Consider the following 7,264-nt stretch of genomic DNA (forward strand, 5'->3'; position numbering starts at 1 on the left):
CTCTTAGAGCACAGCCCCCCCCCCGCTCACTCCCCCCCACTGCAACCACAGGGCCTTTGCACCGCGGTTCCTCGGCAGGGACGCACAGCTTTCCTGGGATCCTTGACCCAAACTCTCTCTCCAGAGCCGGCCCCCGGGGGCAGCACACGGCCCATCTCGAAGAGACTTTGCTGAACTTTGATGCTCCCTGGTCGAAGTCTTGAAAACTTTATTGATTTTTGTCTTTTGGTGTTTGTTTTGTGATGAAGTCCAACAGGACAAAGGAGGGTGTGCCCGGGGCACGACCCTCCCTGGGACAGGTTCCCGACCACCATCCCCCTGCCCGGGATCCCAGACGCTGGCTGGCCTCCCCTGCAGGGGCCTGGGCGTGGGCAGAGGGGTCAGGGTTCCCCCTGCAGTGTCTCGGTTGGGGGGGCATTGCCCCTCCCCTGGCTGCCGGCAGGGCTGGTGGGGGTCAGCAGGAGGCTGTGTCCTGATTCAGGAACCACATATGTCCCAGTGCAGAGATTTAAATTCCTCAGGGGTCACCCATCTGTCGCAGATGGCCGTGGGGGCCTGTGGGAGGGGGGACACCTTGTCCAACTACCCACCCATCCTGCCCCTGCTGCCAGACGGGGGGGGGGGGGCGGGGGGCGGCCTGACGATTGTCACGTCCCAGGGCTGGCCCACATAGGAGGGCTGGGCTGTGGGCACCTGGGAGGGTCCACACGGGTCCCACAGAAATCTCCCTTCCGTCAACTGCATCTTCTGTTCTTTGCATTATGGACATGGCGGGGCGGGGGGGCGCTCACTGACCCTGGAGGGGCTGCCCCTCCCTGGACTAGCTGATTCTCAGGGGCGGTAAGCAAACTGCCGGAGGGGCTCCTTCTGTGTGCAAACCACCCAGCCCCCTACACCCCTGCCTCTGACCCTGAGCAACCCTGCTGGTGCCCCGGACACCCCGCGTGGCCTGGCGTGCCCCTCCTCTGGGCCCCGAGGAACACGCTCTTCTCGGAGGCCTGACCGGCTGGCTTGCTGAACCTCACAGTTCCCATCAAAACTTGCTATTTTTCAACGGCCCTCGGACGGGCTCCGCGTTTGGGGGTCCTCTTCGTCCCGTGACTGTCTCTGGGTGGGTCGCGTTTTCTCTCTGGCAGCTGGAGGCGCCTCCTGGGACACACGACACAAACCATGGGGTTTGGTAATGCGGATGTGGCTTACGTGCGCCCGTGTGGCACTGAGATACCTAACGTAAACATGGAGCAAAATTCATGCTAATGTAACTTTTTATTTAGTGAGAACAGCATTAAATACAGCAGACGAGCAGACAGGGACAGAGGACAAAGAGAAACTTTCCATTTGGGGCCCATATTGGCACCGTTTCCTGGCGCGCCGGGCCCCGCGGATTACACGGCCAGTCCACGGACGCTGGCTCCACGCTGGGGGCGTTGCCGTGCTGATGGCTGGGGCTTCGGGCGGGCATCTGGGTGCTGCTGATGAGGGCACAGGTGTTGGTGCCGTGCAGCGGAGGGGACGTCCACGAGGTTTCCAGGGAGAGGGCTCAGCGAGGACCTCTCCTCTCCGGCCGCACGTCTGGGTTCCCAGCTGCCCGTGGGGTGGTGGCCAGCTCCCGCTGGGCTCCTGCCGTCTCTCCCCGGCTACCGGCACGAAAGAATCAAGTACAGAAATCTTATAAACAGGATTTACAGCCGTGCACGCTGGGGACGTGGGAGGGGACGCCCCCCAAGGCTGCCTGGCCAGTGCGAGACAGTGGACAGGGAGTCCGGGAGAGGCGGCCCTAAAGCTTTTCCCGAACAGCAGGGTGGCCCAAGACGTAGAGACTGGATTGGGCAGCAGTGTGGGTCCCGTGTTGACCAGCCACACGCCAGCCCACCCTGGGAAGGACCCATCCCAGAAGCCTACAGAGGCTGCAGCTTTGGGGGGGCGGAACCTGGGGACCCTCAAAAAGGGATTTTTAAATGCTGCAACCACAGGATTGGATCCCATCTGCCTTTGGGGGAGTCGGGGTCATTACTTGGAAGGAGGGCAGGCAGAGGTGCCCGTGATCTCAGATCCAGCTCCTGGGGGGCCCCGACCTGATGCCTTACTAGTTGAGAGCTGGGCCCCCACCCTCGGAGGTCGGGCCTGGGGTCTCGTGACCACCCTGCTGAGGACCGTTAATCACACGGTTAATGACTCAGCACTCCAGGCTCCCGCCAGCCCCTCTTCATGCCCTGAGCACAGCTTGGCAATGTAACACACAAAATGTGGCAAATCACTATTATTCACGATGGAAAACCCATTCCTGCAGTGACAGCAGAGGATGTCAGGTTGATCCCAAGGGAAGCATGTAAGGGGGAGTGTTTGCTGGTGAACAGGGCTGTTGTCACGGCCGCCCAGGGCTGGGGCAGGACGCTGGGCCTGCAGGGGTCTGGAGGCTGCGGGCAGGGAAGGGAGCCCCGTGGAAGAGGTTCTAACATGCACGAGCCCCATTTCTCTGGAGGTTTTCTATTTGCTCTCCCTTTCTGGACTTCCCTCTCTTTCTGGACAGAGCTTCCCTCTGTGGAGAGACAGACGCCTCCGGAGCCGGGGAGACCAGGGAGACCAGGGAGACCGCTGCAGGGGACCCGTGTGTTCTGGCAGGCCCTGGGGCTGGCCTCCCCACCCCAGCTGGCTGGAGAAGCCTGTGCCCCCACCCGCCTCTGGGAGCTGGCAGGAGAGACAACCCCCGACCTTGGACCTTGGAAGACCCGGCCCCGGGCGGGCCTTTCTGTCGGTGTGCACGGGCATGCCTGCGTGTACAGGACGTGCCGGAGCATGCGGACCTGCACGCACGTGGGGGCCTGGCCGCTGGCTTCTGCGGCGCTTTGTCTGGGCATGGACAGAACGACTGTGTGCTGTTCTGCGGAGGTGGGGGCAGGTTGAGGGGGGGCTCCCATTCAGTGCCTTTGGCAAAACTCCCAACAGCAGGGAGGAAGTGAGGCTCAGAGGCCTCGCTCTGGAAGAAAAGCCGCTGAAACAGCTGCGGCCCAGCCCCTGCCCCCACCCCCGGGCCCCACTTGGCAATGTCTCCCCGGCGGCTGGGTGGCCTCTAAGCTCTGGGTTCTGGGGATGCAGGTGGCGGCTGAGGGCCCTCCGTGTACCCAGGAGGGGAGGCCGGGGGGCTGTCGGCCGGGCCGCGGTGGGGTCTCTGGGGCGGCGCCCACCCGAGAGGCTGAGCTTCGCGGCTGGGACACGGGCTCGGTGTGCGCATCTGGGAAACCGGCCACGGCAGTGTGCGCCCCCTGGGCTGATCGAGGGCTGGCATTCTCCCTGTGGGTCGCCAGGCTCAGGTGCTCTGCAAACCCAGCAGGAGAACGGTTCCCTCCACCCCTGGGGAGGAAAGGGGCTTTCTAGGTGTTTCTGGCTGGCAGCAGGTGGGATTTTCTTGTGACTTCATCCCACCTGGAATCCAGAGTGGCAGAGTTCTCATGGGCCCAGGACGGGTTGGCAGCGAATGCTTCCGTGGCCCCTCATGCGCGTGGGGGTGTCCCGGCTGCCGTTCTGGGGCCAGCGCCTAAAGCAAGGTGTAGGCGGGACCCTGCTCCCTCTGGAGACTCCGGGAGAGTCCTTCCTGCCCCTCCTGGCTCTTGGCGGCTGCAGTGGCCTGGGTGTTCCCCCCCCATGCATCCCTCCTCCCTCTGCCCCTGGTCACGCGGTGACCCCGCCTGACTCCCCCGGGTCTGCTTCCTCCCCTTGTGAGACACTGCTCATTGGACTCAGGGCCCACCCTCACCCAGGACGACCTCATCTGCACTGATGAGATCTGCAACAGGCTTTTCCCAGGTAGTGTCACATTCTGAGATTCGAGGGGACGCATGTGTTTGGGGGACACCATGCACCCAGCACGATACGCGTGTGTAGTCGTTGAATCCCTACAACACAACACGAGCTCCCTGTGGGGTGGGCAGAGACGTGGAAAACGTGCACGGAGGGGCCCCGTGGGGAGCAGACACGCTTCAGTTACCTGTGGTTCCAGACTTAGCGGCATCCGGCCCCAGCAGGGTTGACCTGGATCGTGGATTTGGGCAGGGCGTGGGGGGCTGGCTTGCATCTTGGGGTCAAGCTCATCTCTCAGGGCCAGCTGGTTGTCAGCTGCGGCCTCAGCAGGTCGCTGGCCTCCCGCGTGGCCCGGGCCTCCTCACGCGCGGTGGCGGTTTCAGGCTCAAGCGTCTGGGGTGCAGAGAGAAAGCCAGGCGGAGCCTGGTCTTTGTCCCAGGTGTGCTCGGGCACGCAGGCCCAGGAGTGCACGTACTGCGGTGTGTCCTACCTGGGACTCCTGCTGCCCGAAGCCTGGTGTGGGAGGTCTGCCAACCCACTGCCCACGGGGCACAGGCCACCTTCCGCAGTCCTCGGCATGCCGCCGAGTCGGCCTGGCCCGGCAGGATGTCCCCACACTGCCACCTGGTGGCGGCTGCCCGAGCTCCAGGAAATTCCTGGCACCTGGTCCACCTGTGGCTTCTCCAGGCCGGGGAGTGGATTCGGCAGGGGTTTCTCGTGAGCACGGGCTCTAGCCCAGAAGCTTCCTTCACTGTCTGCTTCATCCTGCGTGGGGCGCTGTCATCCGGGAGCTGTTGGGAAGAATTCAGGAGCCTCTGGAACCCACGGGCTGGAAACGCCAGACCCCTAAACAAAGAAGCCCCCCCAGGAGAGGCCGGCGTCCCTGCTGCCTCAGCTCCTGAAGACTCCCGGCCTCCCCGCGCAGCCATTCCCTCCCCAGTGGACAGCGGACAGTGGACGGGCTCCTCCCTGTCTGGGGTGCGGGGGTCAGGTCACCAGCTGCTGGCCTACGGGATGGAGAAGGGCCGGGCAGGCGCTGGCGGGCCGCGCGGGTTGGACGGCTGGGCTTGTGTCTATGAACAGGCGCTGATGGCCGCCTGTGCCCCCAGGGCCTGATGCGGTTCAGCGACCGTACCCACCGAGAGTTTCCCTCCACGCTCAGCCCCCTCCTGTCGTGACCCTGCATGTCCCCCACCCACCCACCCATTCACTTCCTCCCTAGGCGTCGGATGTGACTCACGCACAAGGCCCTCTGGGACCTTCATCCTGGGGAGGGAGGCTCATTGCAACTTAGTCCCGGGCAGTGGCAAGTGCCCTGGAGTGACCGGGGTCCAGGAGGGAGGTGGCCAGTGAGTGAGAGCCGCCTGCAGAATGGGGAGGGGGGAGGGGCCGGGAGCACACCGGTGCGGAGGACCGAAAGCTTTCCTCCAGGATGGCCTCCGGGACTGGTGTTCCAGGGGAGGGTTGTTTCTGTTCTTTCTGGCCTCTGGAGATCCGAGCTGGTGCTGCTGTGGTTCTTCCCTGAAATCTCGTCTCCCGAGCCGGGCGCTCAACCCTCGGTCTGGGGACTGCTTTGCACAGAAGGTACACCCGGCGGCCACCGTCAGCCGTAGCCCCAGGTCCCCCCTCGGTGGCGGGCAGAGCAGGCTAGCGTCCAGCATCCAGACGCACCGTGGGCAGGGATCCAAGCTCCGGCACCCAGCCCCCACCGTTGCCCTGGGCAACCGCGGGACCGGGGATGCTGTCCCTAACCTTAAAAACTGATTACGGACCCTGCCATGGCCTTAGTCTGAAACTGATTAAAGGGGAGGGTGAGCAGGTTTAGGGACCCAGGCAGCGCCTCCTCCAAGGCATCCGTGACTCCCCCTTCCTGCGGAGATGAACTCATTCAGTTGCAAGGACTGTGGCCATGAGGTCAGCGACCGCTTGCAGGTAGGAGGCATTGGGCAGGTTCTGCCCTCGGGGGCTCTGGGTCTCGGCGGTTTCCATGCCCCCTCCTCACCTCCCTGTTCTGCGGGGAGAGACCCCAGACGTGTGGGCCTGTACTGGCCCCGTCTCAGGTCAGCGCGGCCCCGTCACACCCCGAGCGCAGCAGAGGCCTTCCTGCAGCTGCCCGAGCCCCCTACCCTCCAGCTGCATCCCGTCTGCTGTCTCCGCACCTCCCACGTTCCTCTGTCTCAGGCCCTGGGCGCTGGCTGTTCCCTCAGCTGCAATGCTTTTCCCCGACCCCTATCCCCCCAACCGCTGCACCCCCAGCACCTGGATCCACGTTGGCGGCAGCCCTCAAACAACGTCCGTGGAGAGAATGGGTAAAGGGAGCCCAGGGTGATCCAGTCTGCCCGGCAGAAAGCCATCTCTGGTGCTCAGCGGTCCACGTCTCTGCGCCCCACAGGACGCGGGCCAGGATTGGAAATCCTGAGCATATTGGAGGAAACAGTCCGAGGGCCTGCCCCGCGTGTCCTGTTCCTGTGATGCTCTGCTGAGGGACAGGAAGGAAGGAGAGGCCCGGACACGGCCGCTGGAGCCTGCACGCGGCACCGCACACCTGCGTCCGGCTGGCTGGGCAGCCAAGGCCCTCGCAGGCCCCGACCGCTGGGGGGGCTGCCGCCCGCCAGCTGCTCGGCTTCCTCCCATTGCCTCCTTGTGCAGGAGGGAACGCTCTGCAGCAAGGATCGACTCCCAACCTTTCCTCCCTGTTTTCTCCTTAAAAGAAATTGTGAGAAACATTTTTTAACTCTACCAGTTAATGCACGAATCTATTCTTGCAAAAAATTCAAAGACAGCAGATAAAGCAGCCCGCTCTGGCCCCTGCCCCCTGAGCCCTCTCTCCGGGGTCCGCGAGCACTGGGAAACCCCCGGGCCCAGGAGGCGCAGGCCTCACGGCTTTTCCTGCCCCACACCCACGGTGGGTGTGCTGCCAGAGCATCTGCTGGCCTGGCCCCCGAGTCCAAGTCCCCCCAGGACCCGCAGTGCTTGAGTGAGAAGCAGCCCTTGTCACTGAAGCCTGGGGATGGCTCGTTGGTGCCGCGGAGTGTAGCCCGTCCGGACTGTTGCAGGAACAGGCACTGATCAACGGGCATTGCTGCAGCCTGAAACCTCGGGGCACAGCCCGCCCATGTGGCAGACAGAGAGGAAGCTCTGTGCACACGGTGAGAGACGGGGTGGGGCTGGATGAGCCACGGACACCGGCCACAGGCCCGAGGAGGAGGATGTCAGCAGGTGTCGGCAGCGCTTGGCAAAGACTCTGAGAAGGAGCCAGACTCAGACGGGAGCTGCTGGCGTGGAGCAGGGAGGGGAGAGAACGAGACTCCAAATATTGTGCCCCTCAGTGCCGGGACTGCCGACAGATCTCCGGACCCCCAGATTCAGCCAGGTCCGATGGCGTGTGGGTGGTCCCCTGGACGCTGCGTGCCACACCGTTATGCGCCCCTGGCCGCCAGCCAGGAGACTGGCTCAGGTACATTCT

At 63.9% G+C, this 7,264-nt stretch overlaps 1 long non-coding RNA gene across 1 annotated transcript; it reads right to left on the reverse strand.

Annotated features, from left to right (window-relative positions):
• Positions 1–1,279: 1,279 nt before the first annotated feature.
• Positions 1,280–6,182, reverse strand: LOC113913312. The gene is made up of 3 exons (XR_003517151.2): positions 6,058–6,182; positions 3,986–4,589; positions 1,280–1,637 (listed from the first exon to the last, which is right to left on the reverse strand). It is a non-coding gene; the product is annotated as an uncharacterized LOC113913312 (long non-coding RNA).
• Between the last annotated feature and the right edge of the window lie 1,082 nt (positions 6,183–7,264).

The sequence above is a fragment of the Zalophus californianus genome, chromosome 14, assembly GCF_009762305.2.
Source record: "Zalophus californianus isolate mZalCal1 chromosome 14, mZalCal1.pri.v2, whole genome shotgun sequence".
NCBI classification, from domain to species: Eukaryota; Metazoa; Chordata; class Mammalia; order Carnivora; family Otariidae; genus Zalophus; species Zalophus californianus.